This window comes from Amblyraja radiata, chromosome 42, assembly GCF_010909765.2.
Source record: "Amblyraja radiata isolate CabotCenter1 chromosome 42, sAmbRad1.1.pri, whole genome shotgun sequence".
Classification (NCBI taxonomy): Eukaryota; Metazoa; Chordata; class Chondrichthyes; order Rajiformes; family Rajidae; genus Amblyraja; species Amblyraja radiata.
In genome coordinates, this window is record NC_045997.1 from 5774361 (window position 1) to 5799340 (window position 24980).

The following is a 24980-nucleotide window of genomic DNA, read 5'->3' on the forward strand; positions in this document are numbered from 1 at the left end:
CAGCTTGGCAGGATGATAGAAGACAAAGAGTAGCAATAAAGGGGGCTTTTCTGGGTTGACTGCCAGTGATTAGTGGGGCTCGGTGCTGGGGCCGCTACTCCTCACGTTGTATATTCATGATTTGGACGAGGGGTTTGAAAGCTTTGTGGCTAAGTTTGCGGATGATACGAAAATAGGTGTGAGTGTGTGTGTGTGTAGAGAAAGCAGGGACTTTGCAGAAGGACTTGGACATGTTGGGAGAGTGGGCAGAGAAGTGGCAGATGGAATATAGTGTAGCAAAGTGTGGAGTTGTGCATTCTGGTAGTAGGAATAAAGGTGTAGACTGCTTTTCTAAATAGGGTGAAAATGTAGAAATTGGAGATACAATGGGACTTGGGAGTATTGGTGCAGGATTCCCAAAAAGTTAATAGACAATAGACAACAGGTGCAGGAGTGGGCCATTCGGCCCCTTGAGCCAGCACCGCCATTCAACGTGATCATGGCTGATCATCCCCAATCAGTACCCCGTTCCTGCCTTTGCCCCATATCGGGTACGGCAGCATCTATGGAGCGAAGGAAATATTTCCTTCACTCTTAAGATGCTGCCGCACCCGCTGAGTTTCTCCAGCAATTTTGTCTACCTTCAATTCTCCAGCATCTGCAGTTCCTTCTTGAACATTCGCCCCATATCCCCTGACTGCGCTATCTTTAAGAGCCCCACGAGGTGGGAATGTTGTCCACAAATTAACAGGACTTGTAATAGTGGCGGGACACCATTGGGCGGGAGTGTTGACCACGGAATAACAGGACTTGTCATTGTGCCACAAGGAGAGAGTCTACAGTTAATAGAAGAATAGAATAGAATAGTTTCTTTATTGTCATTGTAACATGAACCACGTACAACGAAATTGTAAAATGTCAGCCAGTCAGTGCACCATTCAAACATTTCTAAAAGCTAACGATACATACAAGGTAAAATATTTAAAAAAAGATAAACAACTAAAATAAATATCATGAAAATAGCACGCATAAACACCCAGCCCTACATCCTTCTGTCGATTTCACAGTCTCTTAGTATGTATCGCCCCTGCGTTCCTTGGCGGCTACATTTAGTGCCTTTATAGCAGTGGGGTAAAAACTGTTTTTAAGTCTGTTTGTCCTTGTCCTTGTAGATCTGTACCGTCTGCCTGACGGTAACAGTTCAAACAGGGAGTGTCCGGGGTGGGAAATGTCCTTTATAATACTCTGGGATTTTTTGATGCAGCGGGAACTGTGTAAGTCCTCCAAGGTAAGGAGAGGGCAGCCGACAATCCTCTGGGCGTTGTCAATGGCTCTCTGGAGCGCTTTCCTCTGAGCCGCTGTGCAGCTGGTGTACCATACGCATACACAGTATGTTAGGATGCTCTCAATGGAGCAGCGATAAAAGGACAGCAGCAGTCTCTGAGTGATGTTATTCTTCCTGAGCACCCTCAGGAAGTGCAGTCTCTGCTGGACCTTTTTCAGCAGCGCAGAGGTGTTCACGCTCCACGTCAGGTCCTCCTCAATATGGATTCCCAGGAAGCGGAAATCCGCCACCCTCTCCACACAGTCCCCCCTGATAAGTAATGGTACCATGTCCGTTTTATTCTTTCTGAAGTCTATTATTATTTCCTTTGTCTTTAAGGTGTTGAGGAGCAGGTTATTTTCTCCACACCACACTGTCAGCTGCTCCGCCTCATCCCGGTAGGCGTACTCGTCCCCCCCGGAGATGAGTCCCACCACCGTAGTGTCATCCGCAAATTTGACAATGGTGTTGCTGTGGTGGGCGGGGGTGCAGTCATGTGTGTAGATGGTGTAGAGCAGGGGGCTCAGCACGCAGCCCTGTGGAGAGCCGGTACTGAGGCTGAGGGCCGTGGATGTGTGATGGCCCACTCTGGCTCTCTGGCTGCGAGCTGACAGGAAGCTATTTATCCACATGCAGGTGGAGTGTGGAAGTCCCAAGTCCCCCAGTTTGTCCACCAGTTTGTGGGGAAGGATGGTATTAAAGGCAGAGCTGTAGTCCACAAAGAGCATCCGCACGTAGCTCCCCGGCTGCTCCAGGTGGGACAGTGCAGCATGGAGGGCTGTGGCTACAGCGTCCTCTGTGGATCTATTCGCTCTGTACGCAAACTGGTGGGGGTCAAAGCTTCGGGGCAGGAGTGATGTGATATGACCCCGGACCAGTTTTTCAAAACACTTCATCACCACTGGTGTGAGTGCGACTGGCCGGTAGTCGTTGAGGCTGGAGATGTGGGGTTTTTTGGGCAAGGGGACTATGGTTGCGGACTTCAGACATGGCAAGACCCTAAACAGCATCGATCTACAGAGGGATCTTGGAGTCCAAGTCCATGGCTCCCTGAAAGCGGCAACACAAGATGTTCTTGCCATGTTGCATGTTTTGAGAAACGTTTGCTTTATATGTTGAATATGGAAATACCTTTTCGAGTCATAGAGTGATGCAGCGTGGAAACAGGCCCTTCGGCCGAAGCTGACCAACATGCCCTATCGACACTAGTCCCACCTGCCCGCGTTTGGCCCATATCCCTCCAAACCTGTCCTGAAAATGTATCTGTCTAACTGTTTCTTAAACGTTATGAAAGTCCTTGCCTCAACTACCTCCTCCGGCAGCTCGTTCCATACACCCACCACCCTTTGTGTGAAAAAGTTGCCCCTCAGATTCCTATTAAACTTTGCCCGTTCATATTGAATCTATCTGGTCCTCTATTCTCATACTCTGGGCAAGAGACTCTATGCATCCCCCGATCTATTCCTCTGATGATGTTGTACATAAGATCAACCCCATCCTCCTGCGCTCCAATTGAGACCCCGCCTACTCAACCTCTACCTGTAGCTCACACCTTCTAGTCCTGGCAACATCCGCATAAATCTTCTCTGAACCGTTTCAACCTTGACAATATCTTTCCAATAACATGGTACCAATTTTGTTAAATTATTTATTAGATAAATCAGCTTACTTTGACAATCATGGCAACATCAGTTTATCTACATTAAAGGTTTTTAAAACTACAATTGCTGTGTGTTTTGATTATGTTAATATTCAAGAATAACTCCAGATGTATTTATAAGTTTATAATTTTATAACTATCCTAGACGATCTTTCACACGGGAGGTCTGGTCCCCCAACGCAATAGTCCACCAATTCCAATATTGGTGGCCAGTGGGGGGGGGGGGGCTTTCTGGAGCACTGGTATGGGTGTTGTGGACCGAAGGGACTGGTTTCCAGAGGGCTAGTATGAATATTGTGGGCCGAATGTATTTGGGCTAGCAGCTCAGTCACTCAGGCCTAGCAGCTCAGTCACTCAGGCCTGGCAGCTCAGTCACTCAGGCATAGCAGCTCAGTCACTCAGGACTGGCAGCTCAGTCACTCAGGGCCAACAATTCAATCCATTGCATTTCAAGTCAAGCCGAGTGCAGAGCCAACAATTCAATCCTTTGCATTTCAAGTCGAGCAGAGTGCGGTGCCAATAATTCAATCCATTCCATTTCAAGTCAAGCAGAGTGCGGTGCCAATAATTCAATCCATTCCATTTCAAGTCAAGCAGAGTGCAGCGCTAACAAATCGTTTATTGCAAGCACATTGCGGGCTAACATCATTTATTCCAAGCACATTGCAGACTAACAGTTCAGTTGACTCACGGCGTAGAATCACAGTTCTGGACTCTCTCTCACGGTCTTCCAGAGTGACTGACTCACGTCTGGCCTCCGGGGCTTTATACTCCTGCACCCCCCCCCCCCCCCCCCTGAAGGGGCATTACCTTCCTCATGATCTAGAAGCTTGCAAGGGTAAACAGACACTAATGGGAGTTATTTACAGGCCTCCAAACAGAAACCACGATATAGGATACCAGTTACACCAGGGGATTCAATTGGCATCTACGAAAGGTGGGTCACGGGAGATTTCAATATTCAGGTAGACTGGGAAATTCAGATTGATACCGGACCCCAAGAAATGGAATTTGAAAAGTGCCTCCGAGTGGATTCTTAGAGCAGCTTGTAATGGAGCCGACCAGGAAAAAGGCAATTCCGGATTTAGTGTTGTGTGATGAACCGGATTTGATAAGGGAAGTCAAGATAAAGGAAACACTGGGAAGTAACAACCACAATATGATCAGTTTGAAATCTGTAATTTGAGATGGAGAAACATAGAAACATAGAAATTAGGTGCAGGAGTAGGCCATTCAAGCCTGCACCGCCATTCAATATGATCATGGCTGATCATCCAACTCAGTATTCTGTACCTGCCTTCTCTCCATACCCCCTTGTAATGTTTGAGACCACGTAAGGCCCTGTTGTGACTAGCACAAGCAGAAGGAAAACACGTCCCACATCTTGTAAGTATGATTTATTCTGCTCCACCCACGCACACTTCTCCAAGGTCACCTGCTCTCGATCACGAGGCACAGCCCTTTATATTAAAGGGGCACTGGCATTTACATATACATCACATCTCCCCCTTTACTTTAATTACAATTCTCCCCCTTCCCTTAAATTAACTTACATCTCCCCCTTCAACGTTGGTCAAAATTAATAACTTGAACCTTAATGAATTTAATGTGGATAAAGTACCACAAATAACACAGTGCTCGTCATACTACAAAACTATAAAATAATTGCCCAACAATTTTACATAACAAGTCGAGTTGGGGGTTTTGATAATCGCCCAATTCTCGTGCAAGTCGTCTTTCCAACTCGTTCTGTGTCGTATTTCTGTTGTGTGCGAGTGTGGCTTGGCTCGCTTTGAGCCGATTCCTCCACCATATACCCTTGTGATGCGGCCTGTGATAGTTCGCTTGAGTTTGGGAGACTAGCTCATTCTGGGTGAGGGGTTCCTCCTTGTGGGAGAGTGTTCGCACTTGTCTGCTGAATGTTGCCAGGGCATGGCTCAGCTGCTTCGTGCGCAGGTCGTATGTCCTTCCTGTTCCTGCGGAACTCAGTACCGCTCGGTGTAGAGATGACGTAGCTCCGAGGGGACAAGTTTTCTCTTGCAATACGGCCGCGTTGCCACTCAGTTGGTTTGGCATGAAACCATACATGTTGTTGTTGTTCCAGGCGCGGCAGCGGCTCGACGCTTGCCTTCACATTGAAGTATGCTGCCTGTTTTTCTTGTCGGATGGCCAGTTGTGGTCCCATGGGAGGGACATGATGAGGCAGTAAGAGTGATAGAGGCGATGGCAATTTGCTTCTTAACAGTCTACTGTTCAGTAACTGTGAGGGGGCATAGCCGCCTGTCCCATCAAGTGGGGTGTTGTGGTATTCGAGGATGGCATACATCGGGTCACGGCCGCTGCGTTTGGCTTTCCTCATGATATCTTTTATTGTCTCGCGTTGTCAGTCATCACCAAGTCAGGAATGCCATTCCGGGCAAACATGCCCTTCATCTCACATATCACCGAATGTGACGTCATGTCTGTCATTTGCGCTATTTCTGGGTACTTGGAGTATTAGTCCACTACAAGCAAATGGTCAACTCCATTCAGATGGAAGATGTCTGCGCCGACCTTAGACCAAGGTCTGCTGGGGATGAAGTGTGTTTGGAGCGGTTCGCTTGCTTGTGCGTTCCTTGTCGCCTGGCCTATCGAGCAATTTCCCAGTGTCCTCAATCTGTGCGTTCATTCCTGGCCACGCAAATAAATTGCGGGCTCGTTGTTTAAGTTACACTACTCCCAGATGTGATTCATGTAGCGCGTTCAGCATCTGCCTCCGCATGCTTTGGGGGACTACGATTCGGTTTTCCCTCAAGACTAATCCATCAACTTCAACCAACTCGTCATAGTATGTATGAAACGGAGTCAAGTCCGAGGGCAGATCACGCCTGTTACTAGGCCAACCCTTCCTTATATACTCCATCGGATGCGTCGGTATTGGAGCTGAGCAAAGGAGACCGCAGAGGCATGAGGGAGGAGCTGGCCAAAGAAGACTGGAAAGGGACCCTGGAAGGGATGACGGTGGAAGAGCAGTGGCAGGAATGTCTGGGGGGAATAATTCGGAAGAATCCGGATGATTTCATTCCAAAGAGGAAGAAAGATTCTAGGGAGAGCAAGAAGCCAGTGTGACTGAGAAGAAAACTCAACGGCATTTTTAAACTGAAAGAGACGGCATAATTACAAACTTTGAAAGAACAACTAGATCAAGTGCAGACCCATTGGGTCTGTTTCCCCAATTTCCCCAACGCGGGTTTGCGGGGGGGGGGGGGGTGCTGCGGCTTCACACCCACACTAACAACACCCCACACACACACACTAGCCCATATTATATTTATATTATTCATTCGCTCCTTTTAACCCCATCCCCCGCCCTATCCACTCACGCATAGTTTCCAACTGCGCAGGAGCGGCTAGAGAGGGATAGGGGTGGAGGGGGCCGGCGGCGTCACAAACACACATGGGGGAAGGGGGGAGAGTGGGGGAGGCGTGTGGAGGGGAAGGGAGGGGGAGGGTAGAGGGAGGACAGGGATAGAGAGGAGGGGGAGAAGGGGGGAGAGAGTGGGGAAGGGGATCCCGTACCCTCAATGTGGGTGGGGGGAGGTTGGGGCGGCTTGCGGCATCACAGACACACTACCCACCCCACACACACACTAACCACCCCACACACACACACTAACCCCCCCCCCCCATATACACACTAACCACCCCCCTTGAGATTATATTAATATGATGAATTCACTCATTTTACCCCATCCCCGCCCTATCCACTCATGCATAGCTCCCCTCACAGGCGCGGCTAGAGAGGGAGAGGGAGGGGGGTAGAGAGAAAGGGGGTAGAGACACAAAGAGAGGGGCAGAGACTATAACATATGATCAAAAAGGACAATGTTATCTTTTGTAGATATTTATAAACTTCTAGAGACTATTTTATCTTTCAACCATTAACATATAATTAAAAATGTACCAATGTGGCTGTATTTTGGCACACTCCTCCAGTGCTTCCTCCCGGTCTCTTGTGCCCTTCGGCTCATTATTGCTTCTTGACGTCTCTTTGTTTTAGACAATAGGTGCAGGAAAAGGCCATTCGGCCCTTCGAGCCGTGTTGTTCCTTGACCATCCAGCAACTCGATTGCTCCCATTTCGTTGCATGATGTAAAAAAAAGAGAAAGATAGTAGAACAATGTAGATATTCATAAACTTGTAAAGACGAATTTTATATTTTATAGACATTTATAAACTTCTAAAAATAATTATATATATTATATGTTGCTCAGAACGGGTAAGGAAAGAAGAGGAGGGCAATTGTAATAGGGGACTCTATAGTCAGGGGGTCGGATAGGCGATTCTGTGGACGCAGACAGGAGTCCCGGATGGTAGTTTGCCTCCCTGGTGCCAGGGTCAGGGATGTGTCTGAACGTGTCCAAGAAATCCTGAAATGGGAGGGAGAGGAGCCTGAGGTTGTGGTGCATATAGGTACCAACGACATAGGTAAAAAAAGAGAAGAGGTCCTGAAAGAAGAATTTAGGGAGTTAGGTAGAGAGTTAAGGAGAAGGACTGGAAAGGTAACAATCTCAGGATTACTACCTGTGCCACTCGACAGTGAGAGTAGGAATGGAGCGAGGTGGAGGATAAATGCGTGGATGAGAGACTGGTGCAGTGGGTATGGATTCAAGTTTCAGGATCATTGGGACCTCTTTTGGGGAAGGTGCGACCTGTACAGAAAGGACGGGTTGCACTTGAACTCAAGGGGGACTAATATCCTGGCGGGGAGATTTGCAAAGGCTACTGGGGAGACTTTAAACTAGTATGGTTGGGGGGAGGGACTCAAATTGGGAAATCTAGCAGTCAGTGTGTGAAGCAGGGGGCAGAGAATGGTAGCACTCTGACCCAAAATGTAGGGGAGAGAGAAGAAAAAGAAATAATCAGAGAATAAGAGAGGGTGGGTTTCTTAAATGTGTATATTTTAATGCTAGGAGCATTGTAAGAAAGTGGATGAACTTAGAGCTGGATTGACACCTGGAAGTATGATGTTGTGGCGATCAGTGAAACATGGTTGCAGGAGGGCTGTGATTGGAAACTAAATATTCCAGGATTTCATTGCTTCAGGTGTGATAGAATTGGAGGGGCAAGAGGTGGAGGTGTTGCATTGCTTATCAGGGAAGATATTACAGCAGTGCTTTGGCAGGATAGATTAGAGGGCTCGTCTAGGGAGGCTATTTGGGTGGAACTGAGAAATGGGAAAGGGGTAGCAACACTTATAGGGGTGTATTATAGACCGCCAAATGGGGAGCGAGAATTGGAAGAGCAAATATGTAAGGAGATTGCAGATATTAGTAGTAAGCACAAGGTAGTGATTGTGGGAGATTTCAATTTTCCACACATAGACTGGGAAACACATTCTGTAAATGGGCTGGATGGGTTGGAGTTTGTAAAATGTGTGCAGGATAGTTTTTTGCAACAATACATAGAAGTACCTACTAGAGAAGGGGCGGTACTGGACCTCCTGTTAGGAAATGAGATGGGTCAGGTCGCAGAGGTATGCGTTGGGGAACAGTTCGGGTCCAGTGATCACAATACCATTAGTTTCAATATAATTATGGAGAGGGACAAAACTGGACCTAGGGTTGAGATTTTTGATTGGAGAAAGGCTAACTTTGAGGAGATGCGAAAGGATTTAAAAGAAGTAAATTGGGACAGTTTGTTTTATGGGAAAGATGTGGAAGAGAAATGGAGTACATTTAAAGGTGAAATTTTAAGAGTACAGAATCTTTATGTCCCTGTTCGGTTGAAAGGAATTCGTAAAAATTGTAAAGAGCCATAGTTTTCAAGGGAAATTGGACACTTGGTTCGGAAAAAGAGGGAGATCTACAATAGTTATAGGCAGCATGGAGTAAATGAGGTGCTTGAGGAGTATAAAGAATGTAAAAAGAATCTTAAGAAAGAAATTAGAAAAGCTAAAAGAAGATATGAGGTTGCTTTGGCAAGTAAGGTAAAAGTAAACCCGAAGGGTTTCTACCGCTATATTAATAGCAAAAGGATAACGAGGGATAAAATTGGTCCATTAGAGAGTCAGAGTGGACAACTATCTACAGAGCCAAAAGAGATGGGGGAGATATTGAACAGTTTCTTGTCTTCGGTATTCACCAAGGAGAAGGATATTGAATTATGTGAGGTAAGGGAAACAAGTAGAGTAGCTATGGAAACTATGAGGATCAAAGAAGAGGAAGTACTGACACTTTTGAGAAATATAAAAGTGGATAAGTCTCCAGGTCCGGACAGGATATTCCCTAGGACATTGAGGGAAGTTAGTGTAGAAATAGCAGGGGCTATGGCAGAAATATTTCAAATGTCATTAGAAACGGGAATAGTGCCGGAGGATTGGCGTACTGCGCATGTTGTTCCATTGTTCAAAAAGGGGTCAAAGAGTAAACCTAGCAATTATAGACCTGTTAGTTTGACGTCAGTGGTGGGCAAATTAATGGAAAGAATACTTAGAGATAATATATATAAGCATCTGGATAAACAGGGTCTGATTAGGAACAGTCAACATGGATTTGTGCCTGGAAGGTCATGTTTAACTAATCTTCTTGAATTTTTTAAAGATGTTACTCGGGAAATTGATGAGGGTAAAGCAGTGGATGTTGTGTATATGGACTTCAGTAAGGCCTTTGACAAGGTTCCTCATGGAAGGTTGGTTAAGAAGGTTCAATGGTTGGGTATTAATGGTGGAGTAGCAAGATGGATTCAACAGTGGCTGAATGGGAGATGCCAGAGAGTAATGGTGGATGGTTGTTTGTCAGGTTGGAGGCCAGTGACGAGTGGGGTGCCACCGGGATCTGTGTTGGGTCCACTGTTGTTTGTCATGTACATCAATGATCTGGACGATGGCGTGGTAAATTGGATTACTAAGTATGCAGATGATACTAAGATAGGTGGGGTTGCGGGTAATGAAGTAGAGTTTCAAAGTCTACAGAGGGATTTATGCCAGTTGGAAGAGTGGGCTAAAAGATGGCAGATGGAGTTTAATGCTGATAAGTGTGAGGTGCTATATCTTGGCAGGACAAATCAAAATACGACGTACATGGTAAATGGTAGGGAATTGAAGAATGTAGGTGAACAGAGGGATCTGGGAATAACTGTGCACAGTTCCTTGAAAGTGGAATCTCATGTAGATAGGGTGGTAAAGAAAGCTTTTGGTGTGCTGGCCTTTATAAATCAGAGCATTGAGTATAGAAGTTGGGATGTAATGTTAAAATTGTACAAGGCATTGGTGAGGCCAATTCTGGAGTATGGTGTACAATTTTGGTCGCCTAATTATAGGAAGGATGTCAACAAAATAGAGAGAGTACAGAGGAGATTTACTAGAATGTTGCCTGGGTTTCAGCAACTAAGTTACAGAGAAAGGTTGAATAAGTTAGGTCTTTATTCTTTGGAGCGCAGAAGGTTAAGAGGGGACTTGATAGAGGTTTTTTAAATGATGAGAGGGATAGACAGAGTTGACGAGGATAAACTTTTCCCATTGAGAGTAGGGAAGATTCAAACAAGAGGACATGACTTGAGAATTAAGGGACGGAAGTTCAGGGGTAACATGAGGGGGAACTTCTTTACTCAGAGAGTGGTAGCTGTGTGGAATGAGCTTCCAGTGGAAGTGGTGGAGGGAGGTTCAATTTTATCATTTAAAAATAAATTGGATAGGTATATGGATGGGAAAGGAATGGAGGGTAATGGTCTGAGTGCAGGTAGATGGGACTAGGGGAAAATATGTGTTCGACACGGACTTGAAGGTCTGAGATGGCCTGTTTCCGTGCTATAATTGTTATATGGTTATATATCGATGGATTAACCTATAATTTAAAAAGTCATTACACAATTATGTATCATTTTGGCTGAATTTTGTCAGCTTATTGTTGAGTCTCTTGTTCCCTGCAAGCTTCCGTTATTTTTTGGAGATACTCAAGATGTACAGTCCTTTCTTGTTCCCTTATGCTCCTTACTCTACTTCTCAACGTCTCTTTGCGATGTTGCTTGACCATCCTGCAACTCGTTTGCTCCGGCTTCTTAGAATGTCTGAAAAAAATAGAGATTTATTACAATGTAGGTATTTATAAACTCCTAATTGACAGTTTGATCTATCAATCCATCAACATACCTATTAAAAATGGTGATATCGTATACCGATATCTAGGAACTTCTTGTGTCTCTTGTTCCCTGCTGTCCTTGCTTTATTTCACGCAGATTCACAAGTCGTTGTCAAAATATCTGGGATTCAGAAATGAGGTGATAGTGGGAGATCTAGACAAAAAGGCAGAATTTGATTAGTGTGATATATTCAGGCATTCTGATAAAAACTAAAGTAAATATGTATCAAGGATAAACAACGCTGCACTGACACCAAATATTTTCAAATACTAACCTGTCTTCCATCTTACAATCCGAAGTTGATATTCACTGATGGATATAGAATTTGAAATTCCAATGCCATTAACAATATCAAATCTTGTGGTTGTATATTTGCAGCAAATAATCCACCTGCAAACGTTGTCAGGAAGCATGATAGCAGCTCCAGCAACCTTCTATCCAAAAAGCCAATGCAATTGGCAAGATTTTACATGTCACTTAATGTGTCCTTGAAGCTTTTTCTGAGGCAGCATTTTAAATTTTTGTGTGCAGAACTGTGATTGCTGTGTTGAACATCCATTAATGAACTGAGGAGCAATCATCAAAAGTGTGGAAACTCTGGACGTTCGGTTCCTTCTTGCGTCTCTTGTTGCCTTCAATTTTGCGTTCTTTCGTTGACTTAAGGAAATTGTGAGCACTTACTGCAGGCGTCATCGCTCAACAAGGAACTTGTCTAATGACAACATTCCTGGTTGATGTCCCATCCTTCAGGAACACTTTTACTTATTCCTTCAGCTCGCTTCATTACTTTTGTCTTGCGTTTTTGTTTTTGGAGATCTTTCAAACCTAGTCATTTCTTGTTCGATAACCATTCCTTCTATCAAGCAAACATGATTAAAAACAATGTCATCAATTGTAGACATTTATAAACTTCTAAAGACAATATTAACTTTCAAACGTTTAACCTTTGATTTAAAAAGTGCTACCAAGTACCAACATGGATGTATGTTGGTAACATCCCCTTGTGTCTCTTGTGCCCTTATGCTCATCACTGCTTCTCGTCGTCTCTTTGCATTGTCCCTTGACCATCCTGCAACGCATCTATGGAGCGAAGGAAATAGGCAACGTTTCGGGCCGAAATCCTTCTTCAGACTGATCGGGGGTGGGGGGCGGGGACAAGTAAGGAAAAAGGAGGAGGAGCAGGGGGACTGAGGAAGGGGAGGAGATAGCAAGGACTCACAACATTGGTAGAATTCGATGTTCATGCCCCCAGGATGCAGAATCCCCAAGCGGAATATGAGGTGCTGTTCCTCCAATTTCCGGTGCTGCTCGCTGTGGCCATGGAGGAGACCCAGGACAAAGAGATCGGAGACGGAGTGGGAGGGGGAGTTGAAGTGCTGAGCCACCGAGAGGTCAGCTTGGTTATTGCGGACCGAGCGGAGTTCTAAAGTTCTAAACTCGATTATAACCATCAATGACCATAAAGTTCCAAACTCGATTATAACCATCAATGCAGTAACATGATTAAAAAGACATCAGGCTATTGTGTACCGTTTTGCTGTATTTTATCAACTTAGTGTTGTGTCTCTTGTTCCATGCAAACAAACATCCATTATTTTTCGGAGATCCTCAAGAGATTCAGCCCTTTCTTGTTGTGGCTCTGGTTTCCTTCTGCCCCTCACTGCTTCTCAACGTCTCCTTACGGTGTTCCTTGACCATCCTGCAGCACATTTGCTCCCATGACATAATGTAAAAAAGGAGAGATGTTTATCACGATTTAGGTATTTATAATCTTGTAAAGACAATTTTATCTATTGTAGAAATTGATAAACTTCTAAAACAATTATAACTATCAATAAATTAACATGATTAAAAAATATGTCAGGCTATTGTGTACCGTTATAGCTGTATTTTGTCAACTTATTGTTGTGCCTCTTGCTCCATGCAAACTTCCGTTATTTTTCGGAGATCCTCAAGAGGTTTCTTGTTGTGTCTCTTGTTCACTTCTGCTCCTTACTCCTTGTCAACGTTTCTTTGCGGAGTCCCTTGACCATCCTGCAACTCGTTTGCTCCTGCTACTGGGCATGATTTTAAAATATGAGATATTTATTACGATGTAGATATTTATAAACTTCTAATTGACAATGTTATCTATCAATCCAACAACATATGAATATACAAGAGATTTGCTATCGTATACAGATTTAGGTGTTTTCTATCACCTTCGTGTTGTGTCGCTTGTTCCATGCTGTCCTTGCTTTATTTCTCGCAAATCCCAAAGACGTTGAGTCTAAATATCTGGGATCAAGAAATGATGTGACAGTGGCAGCTCTAGACAAAAGGGCAGCATTTGAACTGCATGGTATTAGAGCATTCTGATAAAACGGAAGTACATATGTTTCAAGGATTAAAAAAAAACTGCACTGCGCCTAAATATTTTCAAATACTGACCTTTCATCCATCTTAGGATCGGAAGTTGATATTCACTGATGGTTACAGAATTTCCAATTCCACTGCAACTCCTGAGAAAATGCAGTCAATGCTTACATACCAAATAACTCGACAATAGGCCGAAGTGGACCCTTCACTGACTTCTGGTAGGGAATGAATGTAACTAAAACGAGGGAGTAATGAAGCATATAGGTTCGGAGTCGCTGTGATACTGGGCGATAACTGATGATCAGAAGGTATACCCATCTATAGTGGGTGGCGTACGTCTCACCCTCACTTGACACTATAGATGGGGAATATAAAACAGTATAATTCGGGAGCAGGTCGGTAGGCACCAAAATATATGCCGAGTATGACTCCTACATCATCACGATTAATGTAGTCAGGGACACCGCTGGAACTTCTGGAATCTACAACTGCAGATATTGTTTCCGGGTGAGGGTCCACCGTTATCATTCATCTTGCTCAGCCTTTTCAAAAAATACTCAAAACCTTCCAAAAATATGTTTGCAGCTGCATAGAAATAAAACAATAAAATATAAATTGTGTGCCCCTCTGGATCCCACAAATCTCTTCAAGGTGACTCGCCACAACTCGTGGATAACCTGACGGTCTTCGCCAAAACCGTCCGCAGATTCCGTGATGGATAGTCTCCGTCACACACATCTCGTCAACTGAGATAATAGAAAGGTGCAAGTGAAACATGGTGGTTGAGACGGATATAACAGCCATAATTGAATGGCGGTGTATACAATGGGCCGAATGGCCGAATGCTGGTTCTATAACTTATGAACATTCATTCTGAACTCATGGAAATGCCATAAAGAAGACTAAAAATGCAAGGGAAGAAGCTGTCCTCTGGTCTAGTGGAGTGCGTTTTCAAGCTGCTGTGCCTTTTGCCAGAGGAGTGCATGTAGTAGAACGAATGACCGGGCTGGGACAAGTCTATGTGTGTATTGGCTGCTTTTCCGAACAGTGAGAAGTGTAGATGGAATCAATGATGTTTGTGTGATGGACTAAGATACATTCTCAACACTACAATTTCCTGCGCCTTGAGCAGAGTGTTCCTGAACCAAGCAGTGTTGCCACCCGACGAAATACTGTCCACGTGTATCCGTAAGAGTCATTGGAACGAAGCCGATTTCCCTCCGTCTCCTCAGGAGGCAAAGTCTGTTGTGTGCCCTCTTGGCTGTTGCTTTAATGTGGGTGCTCGCATCTTGGCCGCAAGTCGTGGGGATATGGGGAGCCTTCTGGAGGACCGGGACCGCATCTGTATGGGACCCGTGTCGAGAATTATAGTGGACGAGTTGTTCATCTATCCTGACTGATCATGATCTTTGGGTCAGAAAGCCGAGGGAATAATGGCGGAGAGGGATGCTGACTTCTAGGTTCAGGGAATTGGCGCTAAGATTGGATGTGATAATGGCATTGAAGGCGGAGTAATAGCCGAGCAATAGGAGCCTGAAGCAGGAATCCTTGTTATCTAAGTGTTCGAAAGATGTTTAAGGTCATGGAAATGATGTTCTCTGTCGACCTGTTGCGACTGTAAGTAAATGCAACGGGTCAAGTTGTCTGGGAGGCTGGAGAGACTGTGCGCCATCACTAACATCTGGAAGTATTTGCCGCGGCTGGATGCCAGAGTAATTGGAGGACAGCAATGAAGGCACGCTATCTTAGCTTTCCTTTGCATCAGGGTGAAGGCCGTCTTCTTCAAGTAGGTTATACTCATAATCGAGTGCAGAGTAATGACGCATTTAATGCATTGATCCCATCCCGTGCAAGCCTTGCCGCAAACCACTGACATTCGTGAAGTTGTCTCGGGACTTCATCCTTGTCCGCACATCCCTCGGGGTACCCTTAATAACTCAGCGAAGATCGTAAGTAGACATCTTGTACCGCTCAGGATCATTTGACCTGAACGTTGCAGACATGAACATCGCGTGGGAGTCGAGCTCGCGCTTTATCCGTAGATTCTGTTATGGAACCAACTATCGCCGTTTTTGGTGCACGATCCCCAATACACTTGCTGACGAGGTCTGTGACAACTGCGACTTATTCATCTAGGTCAGCCGCAAAGTACCTTGCATTACAGTGCCCCCGCTCAGGAGCAAACCCGTGCCCCCTCCTCGCCTATCCCCGCGTCGTCATCCGCACCGGGAGATGCATGAGATTCGCAGTGTCCTAGCAACTCCAACACTCGCATGTCTTTGCAAAATACATGCAGAAGACATGTACGTGAGACATGTTGGAAGGTGTGGGAGAGTTGGGCCGAAGGCCCTGTTGTCACAATGTATGAATCGATGACTCTATGACTACATTTGCTGCCATCCTCTCCCAATATTGATATTTACTGAACTCGCAATAATATCCCGGCTTTAAATGTACCGTTGTTCTAATATCCTTTCGCGAGTACAAACTTGTTGAATTCAATTTGAGCTTCGGCAGAGAAGAACCGTTTTACAGAAGAAGAGAAGCGAGGCCGCACATGTTGAACGTGTTACAGTATAGCATTCAAATTCCGACATTTATATCAGAATTAGAGGGAAATTACGTTAATATATAATCTCAAGTTCAGGTACTTTCACTTAGATTAAAACATCATTAGTGGTTATATATCGTGTGGTGAAATCATAGCTGTGAATATTGTTGATACGATGTTCAGATACCATGAAGGTTAATGTTCTTGTTTGTGTCTTCCTGATCCCAGGGGAAGACTATCTCCAGTAGATATGAAGCCCTTCTCTGCAACGCGATGTCAGTTGCATTCCAGCATCGAACAATCAGCTTCTCTCAGGATGAAAATTATATTCACCGATTATCCGTTTTTTCTGCTGCCTCCCATAGTCCAGGCAGAAATGATTTATTACCCGATTATAGCAGTGCTTGGAATTCTTGGTAAGTAATTGGATTATGTTATGCATCGTCAATAAAAACATTTTTTCTACTACATTCTTGGTAGATATGTGCTGTTTACATTTCCCTGCCCTCCAATCCATTATAGCCGCGTTTCTGAAGGGCTGAACTCAGTAATACCTCGTTTCGGTCACCTGAAATGTACATTTTCAATCGCAAATGCTGCAGTTGTTTGAAATGATTTAATGGCATTCATTAATGATCTGTTTGACTGAATCTTCCGCAGTCAATAAAATATTTTGTGTTTACTTTATTGTTTCCATTCATCAGTTAGACACCCCTCCTATCCGGTGACACCAGGTAACGTCTCGTCATTTACATGTGTACTAAACCGCGCTTCCTCGTCGCCTCTGTGCACACATATATCGTGAGCCGTTCGGTTCCACAGATACACTCTGGTTTCTGAGCAAACATGACCCCGGCTGCGGTACCGTTGGCCAGAATGTCTCCACTGCTTTACACCCAGGTGAGGGATAGTATTCATCATCGCAATGCCTGCCATGGGTGGATATCCACTCTTAGCAGGTCCAAACATAGACTACTCAAGGGGAAGCTAAATGTTTCATTCTCTACGCATTGTTCTGTCCTTGCGCGTGAGAAGCAGTTGCCTTCTGTAGCATCTGTGACAGCAGCAACATCGCTGCCGCAGGGAATCCATTGCACCGGGTAAACGGCTGAAGGAAGGTCCGTCTCTGTGTGACAATGGTCAGAATCTCAGGTACGTGTGTGGCGGTTCCGATATCCTCTCAATGTGTCTGTAAACAGCAATAGGGAAAATGATACATTTATACAATTTATAACTGGCGAGATGTTACCGAGAGTGATAGGACAAGAGCGGTGACTGACTGATGAATTGAAATGATAAAGTGAAAATAATTGATCTTATTGATTTACTGCGGGAAGTTTCAGTCAAACAGAAAATGATTAAAATAACTGCAAATAACTGCATCGTTTACTGTTAGCATGTCATGTTAATGAAACGAAGCGTAAATGTGTTAAAGACGTAGAAAATCACGGCTAAATTTTCAGACATTCATTATGAGTTATCAGATGGCATTTGATTTCACTATCTGCCACAATTAAAACGCCGTGGCGTCTCGCTTCATTTTCAGATCACAGATTTGTAGTCTGATACTGCCCCTGCCGCGAACACCATGTTTATCCGACCTGATAAAATACCATTCCATGTAAATTCATTGTAAAATTATCATTATTTTCATTCACGCATATATTGCGATTCCATTCGCCCGTCAACACTGGCGACAGTCCTAACAGTGGAAATGTTTCTTTTTTCTCGTCGCCCAACCTTTAAGAAATTTGTGCGGTGGCCGCTCGCCCTGTCATGAATGCCTATGCTCAACTCTAATCTTAATGTGAAATCGCGTGTTATGTGGGGCACCCTGTAACATACACTGTTAATGCACTTTGTCGATTTTTGATTCTTCCCGTAACACAGCTAATGTGATATCGATTGTGATCCTGTCCCGGGGAAAGTGCGGTCTCTCCAAATGTGTATCACGCTATCTTGTGGCCATGGCTGCGGCGGATCTGTTGGTTGCTGTCATTGACGTTTTACTTTATCGTATCAATCATCTATATTTCCCCACAACTTTTCTCTTCATTACTCAAGTCTGTTCCTTCCACAAGGCCCTCAACCAAGCAGTCACAGACATTTCCGTGTGGTTAACACTCTCGTTCACATTAGATCGATATTTGATGATTTGTTGCCACAAGCTGAGATCCAGATTTTGCACCGAGAAAACTGCAGCCAGGGTTATAGCAACTGTGTGTCCGCTGTTCTGCTGCAAAAACATCCCCTGGTACTTTGCATTTGATCCTTTTATATCAGTACATAATATAGCATGGGGCTGCCGTGTAAAACAGGAATTCTACATTGAACCAACATGGATATTTTTCACATGGATTCACCGATGTTTCAACCCTCTGCTCCCAATGTTCCTGATATTACTGCTCAACGCTCTAACAGTCGGGCACATTTTAATGGCCAGTCAAGTCCGCAAGAATCTGAGAGGCAGCAAGAATGGTGCGAATCAGAATGATGCCGAGCTGGAAAGCAGAAGGAAGTCAATCATCTTGCTCTTTGCAATTTCGGGCAACTTCATTATGCTTTGGATGACGTATTTTATATATTTCCTCTGGACACAGATAACAAAGCGGTTTTATTTTACCGGTCTCAGTGACCCATCGCTAATCGCGGACGAAACCAGCTACATGCTCCTGCTGTTGAGTTGCTGCACAAACACGTGTATTTACGCGGTAACACAGTCTAAATTCAGAGAGGAACTGAAGACCGGGATGACATATCTGCCGAGAATTATGTCCAAATGTGTTAAGGAAGGAATCTAATGTAGAAACTATAAGAAATAAATCACAACAGCATTGTCTCTCCCGTTAAATCTATGCCAGAAATATTCTCGTGTATATCTGACCTATCTCAGTGCAACATCCAAAATATCCTGACGAGTTCTACAGACTTTGTTCTGCTTTAGTGAACAAGTCGGCAGATTTAGACTTGGTTAGATACTGAGCGAGCTGATGGTCACGGGATAATTCGTAATCATACAACCACACAACTTAATTAAAAACCTTGTTTGTCGGGAGATCTGTGTGATTCTGGAAATAGATGGTCGGACATTTGTTTTAGAAAACAAAATATCTTTCCTCTCAACCTGTACATAACAAGGTGTGTTGCATCATCAAATCTCCAATAAATAAACTGCACAGAAAAACGGGTAATTAACAAGCTTCAGTGGGCGTTCAGTCAACACTCTGGGTGCAGTGAGCTGTACCTCATCCGCTGTGATACAGTTCCCAATAATACAGATCACAATGTCACATTGAACAACACATTAACAATTTGCTACTGTTGACCAGCGTTTGGTGTTTATAGTGGAAGTGAGTTGATACTGCTATTCTTGTCATTGATAAACGTGGTGGGTGGTGGATTTGTTGAGGGGTTTATTAGTTTGTGATGGGAGCGCGGAAAGGCTTTGTGTCATATCTTTGAAATTAAATCCGCATAGGCAGTGATTTCATGGCAGACGCAGACACCGTGGGTAGAATATAATTCGGTATTATACGACTCTGTCGAGCAGAAACTGTAAAGTCAAATCCAGAATTAGAGCCAGATTACTGCTTCTACACCGTCCCATCATGCACCACCAAGGCCTATGCAGTAGCGGTGTAAAATAGTACACGATTCTGTGGACTGTCTCAGCACGCACGTTTAATACAGAAGCAGCGAGGTCGATAGAACTGTGGTTGGCTGTGGAACGTCATGCCTCTGCGCTCTACATCAATGGAACACAGTCTGGGATTCAGCGTTCAGATGGTCAGGAGAGATGGGAAGAATGTCCTCAATTGAAGGGATACAAGTAGTAGATATTCTCCCACAAACCTGCTGAGACACAGACATTGGGTACATTCCGTCCTTGAAGTTCAGGGAATCACGTGGCATCGTGCAGGACAATGATACAGAAGTAATGAGTTCAATTGATGCATCTGTCCTAGTATTTATTATAGTATTACTTCAAACAGAGACTGAAGCTCATACAACAAGCTTTCCGTTGTATCTTGGTGAATATTCTAGATGTGGTAAAATAGTTTAATAGGTCAATAGTTTGATAGTCCTTTGTTGTCACGTGTACACTGAGATACAGTGAAATTTGATGTTACCATAGAATCATACAAAAAAAGCAACAAGATACAAAGTCACATAAAAACGTAGACATAAAGAGCCGCCACAGCGGCGTGCGGGAATCCTAAGGCAAACAGCATAGACGGAGAGCCACAGCCGTCAGTCCAATGTCCGGGCCACGCACACGCTCCACCGTGTTGTGACCAGAGTTGCACCCATCGTTTGTCGCTCTCTCTGTCAGAAAGCCGTCCGCACCCGCACCAGACTCCAGGATGTTCCCGTGTTATGACGTCCCCGCAACACCGAGACCACGCATTCACGCCAATCCCTCCCAGTCCCCACCAACGCAGGCAGCATCCATCTTACTCCTCACTGTGACGGAAGGCGAATACATTTTACCTTCTTCCTCCTTCAAATGAGGGTTGATAAAGAATATATTTCCCCACACATTGTTGCAACAAACATTTCCAGCACAACACAGTTGGAAAATTACTTCAACGCCTCAAAGAACGATAGTTACATGTTAAGTGCTTTGAGATTAGTGTATGGATAAATAAATAATGCAAGATTAAGAATCATGTGTACTCAGAGAAGACTATGGCGACACAGTGCCGTAGCCGGAAGAGCTGCTGCCTCACCGAGCTAGTAACATGCATTTGATCCCGATCCCAGATGTTTCTGTGTGTGGCGTTTGCAAGTTCTCATTTTGACCGTGTACGTTTTGTCCGAATGCTCCGAGTTTCCCCGACATTCCATGGACATAAGGATTCATCAATCAATTAAGCTCTGTAAATTGCCCCTAGTGTACCGGATGTGGATGGGGAAAGTAGGATAACATTAAACTTACGAATGGGTGACCGATGGCCGGCGAGGACTTGTTCGACCAAAGGGCTCGTATCATGGAGTCATAGATTCATAGAGGGATTCAGCATGGAAACAGGCCGTTCGGCCCAACCTTCCTCCAACGACCAACATGTCCCAGCTACACTAGTCCCAACTGCACGCATTTGGCCCATATCCCAGTAAACCAAACCTCCATGTATCTGTCTGACTGTTTCTTAAAGGGTGGGATAGTTACTGCCTCCACAAACTCCTCTGGCAGGTTGTTCCATGCACCCACCACACTTTGTGTGAAAAAGTTACTCCTCTGATTCATATGAAATCGTTTCCCCTTCACCTTGACCCTATGTCCTCTGGACCGCGATTCACCTACTCTGATTCTATTCCTATTCCTCTCATGATTTTACACACCTCTATGAGATCCACCTCATCCTCCTGCACTCCAAGGAGTAGAGTCCCAGCCAGCTCAACCTCTCCCTATACCTCACACCCTCTGGTCCTGGCACCATTCTCGTAAAACGTTTCCTTCAATCTTACACTTTCCAGCTTGACAACATATTTCCAATAACATGGTTCCCACCATGAAATCCATGATGTATATTTCATTCACATCAAAGGAATAGGTATGATTTTCTTCTGCACAAATTTCCAGCATAGCCTAGTTCGAATATTTTCTCAGCAACTCTTCAAATGGGGCATTCAGCACTCACAGAGATGACTGTCCTCAACTTCCTCAACCATCTACTCTGCTGCAGCTTTTTGCACTCGCATTCCTCCAAGGAGCGCCCGTTGTTCAGCCACGCTGGTCAAAGCCAGAAACGAGACACTACTGTGAAGCTGGAAGCAATTACTTCAATGTTGAATGCCTCATGCGAGTAAGGCTGCAGGAGTGCAGTCCAAGGTTTAGGTCAGGAATAATATCCCAGCCTGGATCCGCTCCGACTGTCACAGGTCATGTCCACACATCCGACATCAACTCGCTTTTATATTCCCGCTTTCAAATCAACCGACCCAGAGTCTGCCGCTTATCTGTGCAGTTGGGGGAACGGCAACGGACAATTCTCTAATCGGCAGGTTCATATGAATCATAGAAACATACAAACATAGAAAATAGGTGCAGGAGTAGGCCATTCGGCCCTTCGAGCCTGCACCGCCATTCGATATGATCATGGCTGATGATCCAACTCAGTATCCCATCCCTGCCTTCTATCTTAACCCCCTGATCCCCTTTAGCCACAAGGGCCACATCTAACTCCCTCTTAAATATAGCCAATGAACTGGCCTCAACTATCTTCTGAGGCAGGGAATTCCACAGATTCACCACTCTCTGTGTAAAAAATGATTTTCTCATCTCGGTCCTAAAAGACTTCCCTCTTATCCTTAAACTATGACCCCTAGTTCTGGACTTCTCCAACATCGGGAATAATCTTCCTGCATCTAGCCTGTCCAACCCCTTAAGAATTTTGTAAGTTTCTATAAGATCCCCCCTCAATCTTCTGAATTCTAGCGTGTACAAGCCGAGTCTATCCAGTCTTTCTGCATATGAAAGTCCTGCCATCCCAGGAATCAGTCTGGTGAACCTTCTCTGTACTCCCTCTATGGCAAGTATACCTTTCCTCAGATTAGGAGACCAAAACTGTACGCAATACACAAGGTGTGTTCTCACCAAGACCCTGTACAACTGCAGTACAACGTCCCTGCTCCTATACTCAAATCCTTTTGCTATGAATGCTAACATACCATTTGTTTTTTTCACTGCCTGCTGCACCTGCATTCCTACTTTCAATGACTGGTGTACCATGACACCCAGGTCTCGTTGCATCTCCCCTTTTCCTAATCGGCCACCATTCAGATAATAGTCTACTTTCCTGTTTTTGCCACCAAAGTGGATAACCTCCCATTTATCCGCATTATACTGCATCTGCCATGCATTTGCCCACTCACCCAATCTATCCAAGTCACCTTGCAGCCTCCCAGTATCACCCTCACAGCTAACACTGCCTCCCAGCTCTGTGTGAAAAAGTGTTTCCTCACATCCGTTCTAAATGGCTTACCCCTTATTCTTAAACTGTGCCCCCTGGTTCTGAACTCCCCCAACACCGGGAACATGTTTCCTGCCTCCAGCAAAGTGTGTCCAGGTTCAGCTCCTGAAGGACCGTGTTGGGGCACTGGAGAAGCAGCTGGATGACCTCAGGATCATCCGGGAAAATCCTGGACAATAAGATCGTTACACCGAAGATACCCGAAGAGAGAAGGGACAGGTCAGCGATTCAAAAGGTGACGCTGAGGCATAACCGAAGAGACAGACGTCAGGCAGAGCCGTGGTAGTCGGGGATAGATGGGTTTCTGCGGCAACAGGTGGGAGTCAAGGATGGTGTGTTGCCTCTACTGGTGCCCAGGATGCAGGACGTCACGGACCGATTGAGCATCCTCAAGGGTGAAGGTGAGCAGCCGGAAGTGGTAGTGCATGTTGGCACAAATGACGTCGGGAAGAGCTTTGCCCACTAGTCAGGGCTGCAGGTTCACCAGCGGGTCCACAGCAGTGAGCGGCCCTTCATCTGCTCAGACTGCGGCAAAGTCTTCAAGTCGTTATCGGGACTGAAATTTCACAGGCACCTGCACACTGGGGAGCGACCTTACACATACAGCGACTGCGACAAGGGCTTTACCCAGTCCATCAGCCTGCTGGAGCACCAGCGCACCCGCACCGGCGAGCGACCCTACACCTGTTCCCAGTGCGGCAAGGGCTTCACCCGCCCCACCAGGCTGCTGTCCCATCAGCGTGTGCACGCCGGCGACCGTCCCGTCCCCAGCCCAATGTGTGGAGAGCGCTTTTCCATGGCCTCCCACGCCCTGTCTCACCATCGCATGCACACCAGTGACCAGCCCTACGACTGCCCGTTCTGTGGTGAGGCGTTTGACAGCTCGCGGGGGTTGTGGCAGCACCGGCGGGCCCATGCCGGCGAGCAACTGCTCCCACTGCGGCAAACGGGGGCTGCAGGAGCACCAACGGATACACAGACCGTGATGGAGAAGGTGAGGACAGACTCTACGATGGCAGTATAAAACTGGTCCAGCATTGTCTGTGGCAGATTGTGTTTCTCAGCTGCCGCAAGAAGTACATCCTCTGTTGGGCCTTTTTGACTGTAGAGTCGATGGTGGCCTCCCATCGATCTGTCCAACAATGACCTATTCTACATTTCCGTTGAACTCCATTCCCTTTGCCCTGTTTTCACTCCTTACACTTCCTTATCTCTGAACATCCCATCAGATTGAAGAAGGGTCTCGACCTGAAACGTCACGTATACCTTCTCTCCACAGATGCTGCCCGACCCGCGGAGTGACTTCCGCACTGCTTGACCTTCCCATGATGCATGCTGTCCCCACGTGACTGCGCAAGGGCATGGGGCGGTGCCAGCAATCCCCCTCACATTGGCAGTTACATCAGGGCGTCGGTCGTACGTGCGTGAGGCTGACATCACGGAGCAGGACGGGTGGATGTGCTGACGCCTCAAAGCGGTTCCCGGATGCTCGGAGCCCCCCCAAGCACTAGTAATGTTCACGCGTTAGTAATGTCCTGTTTGCCAGTTTGTTGACTCTCTGTGTTCACCTCCTGCAGGGTTTAGGATCCGTTGCAGTGGACGGAGAGACGGGGACGTGAGCGGCCATTACACTAAGTGTTGATCAACAGGAGCAAAACGGGAGAAAAGTTAATCTCCTTTCCTATTTTTAATTTGATTGAAATGAACAGGTAACGAAAGGATGTTATTGGATGGGACATAGGGTGATTTCACGAAAGGTCACTGGATCATAGATCCTCACCCACGTGACCGCAAACCAAATGGGGTGCAAGCGTCATCCGGTACATGTATTGATGCTGGAAAAACGCGAGACTTTCCAAACGTTAAAAACGCGGAAAACGGCCCGGTTTTGAGTGTAAATAACTGTGCCAGTCGGGGTGACCGTGAGGCACAATTATCTTACTTTAGAGTCCAGAAGGTAAAGGAAAAAGGAAGGTAAATACAAGAGGAGCGAAAGGGCAACAACAGCGGAAGTGT

The 24980-nt window shown here is 45.5% G+C and overlaps 2 long non-coding RNA genes across 2 annotated transcripts in view; one reads left to right on the forward strand and one right to left on the reverse strand.

Moving 5' to 3' along the window:
* The first annotated feature begins 251 nt into the window (after positions 1-251).
* Positions 252-18456, forward strand: LOC116967966. Its single transcript, XR_004410367.1, has 3 exons — positions 252-347; positions 18193-18197; positions 18447-18456. It is a non-coding gene; the product is annotated as an uncharacterized LOC116967966 (long non-coding RNA).
* The window catches only part of LOC116967968, a 24005-nt gene continuing 12049 nt past the window's right edge, over positions 13025-24980 (reverse strand). The window contains exon 2 of the long non-coding RNA XR_004410369.1: positions 13025-13138. This is a non-coding gene — a long non-coding RNA (uncharacterized LOC116967968). The remainder of the gene's footprint in view (positions 13139-24980) is intronic.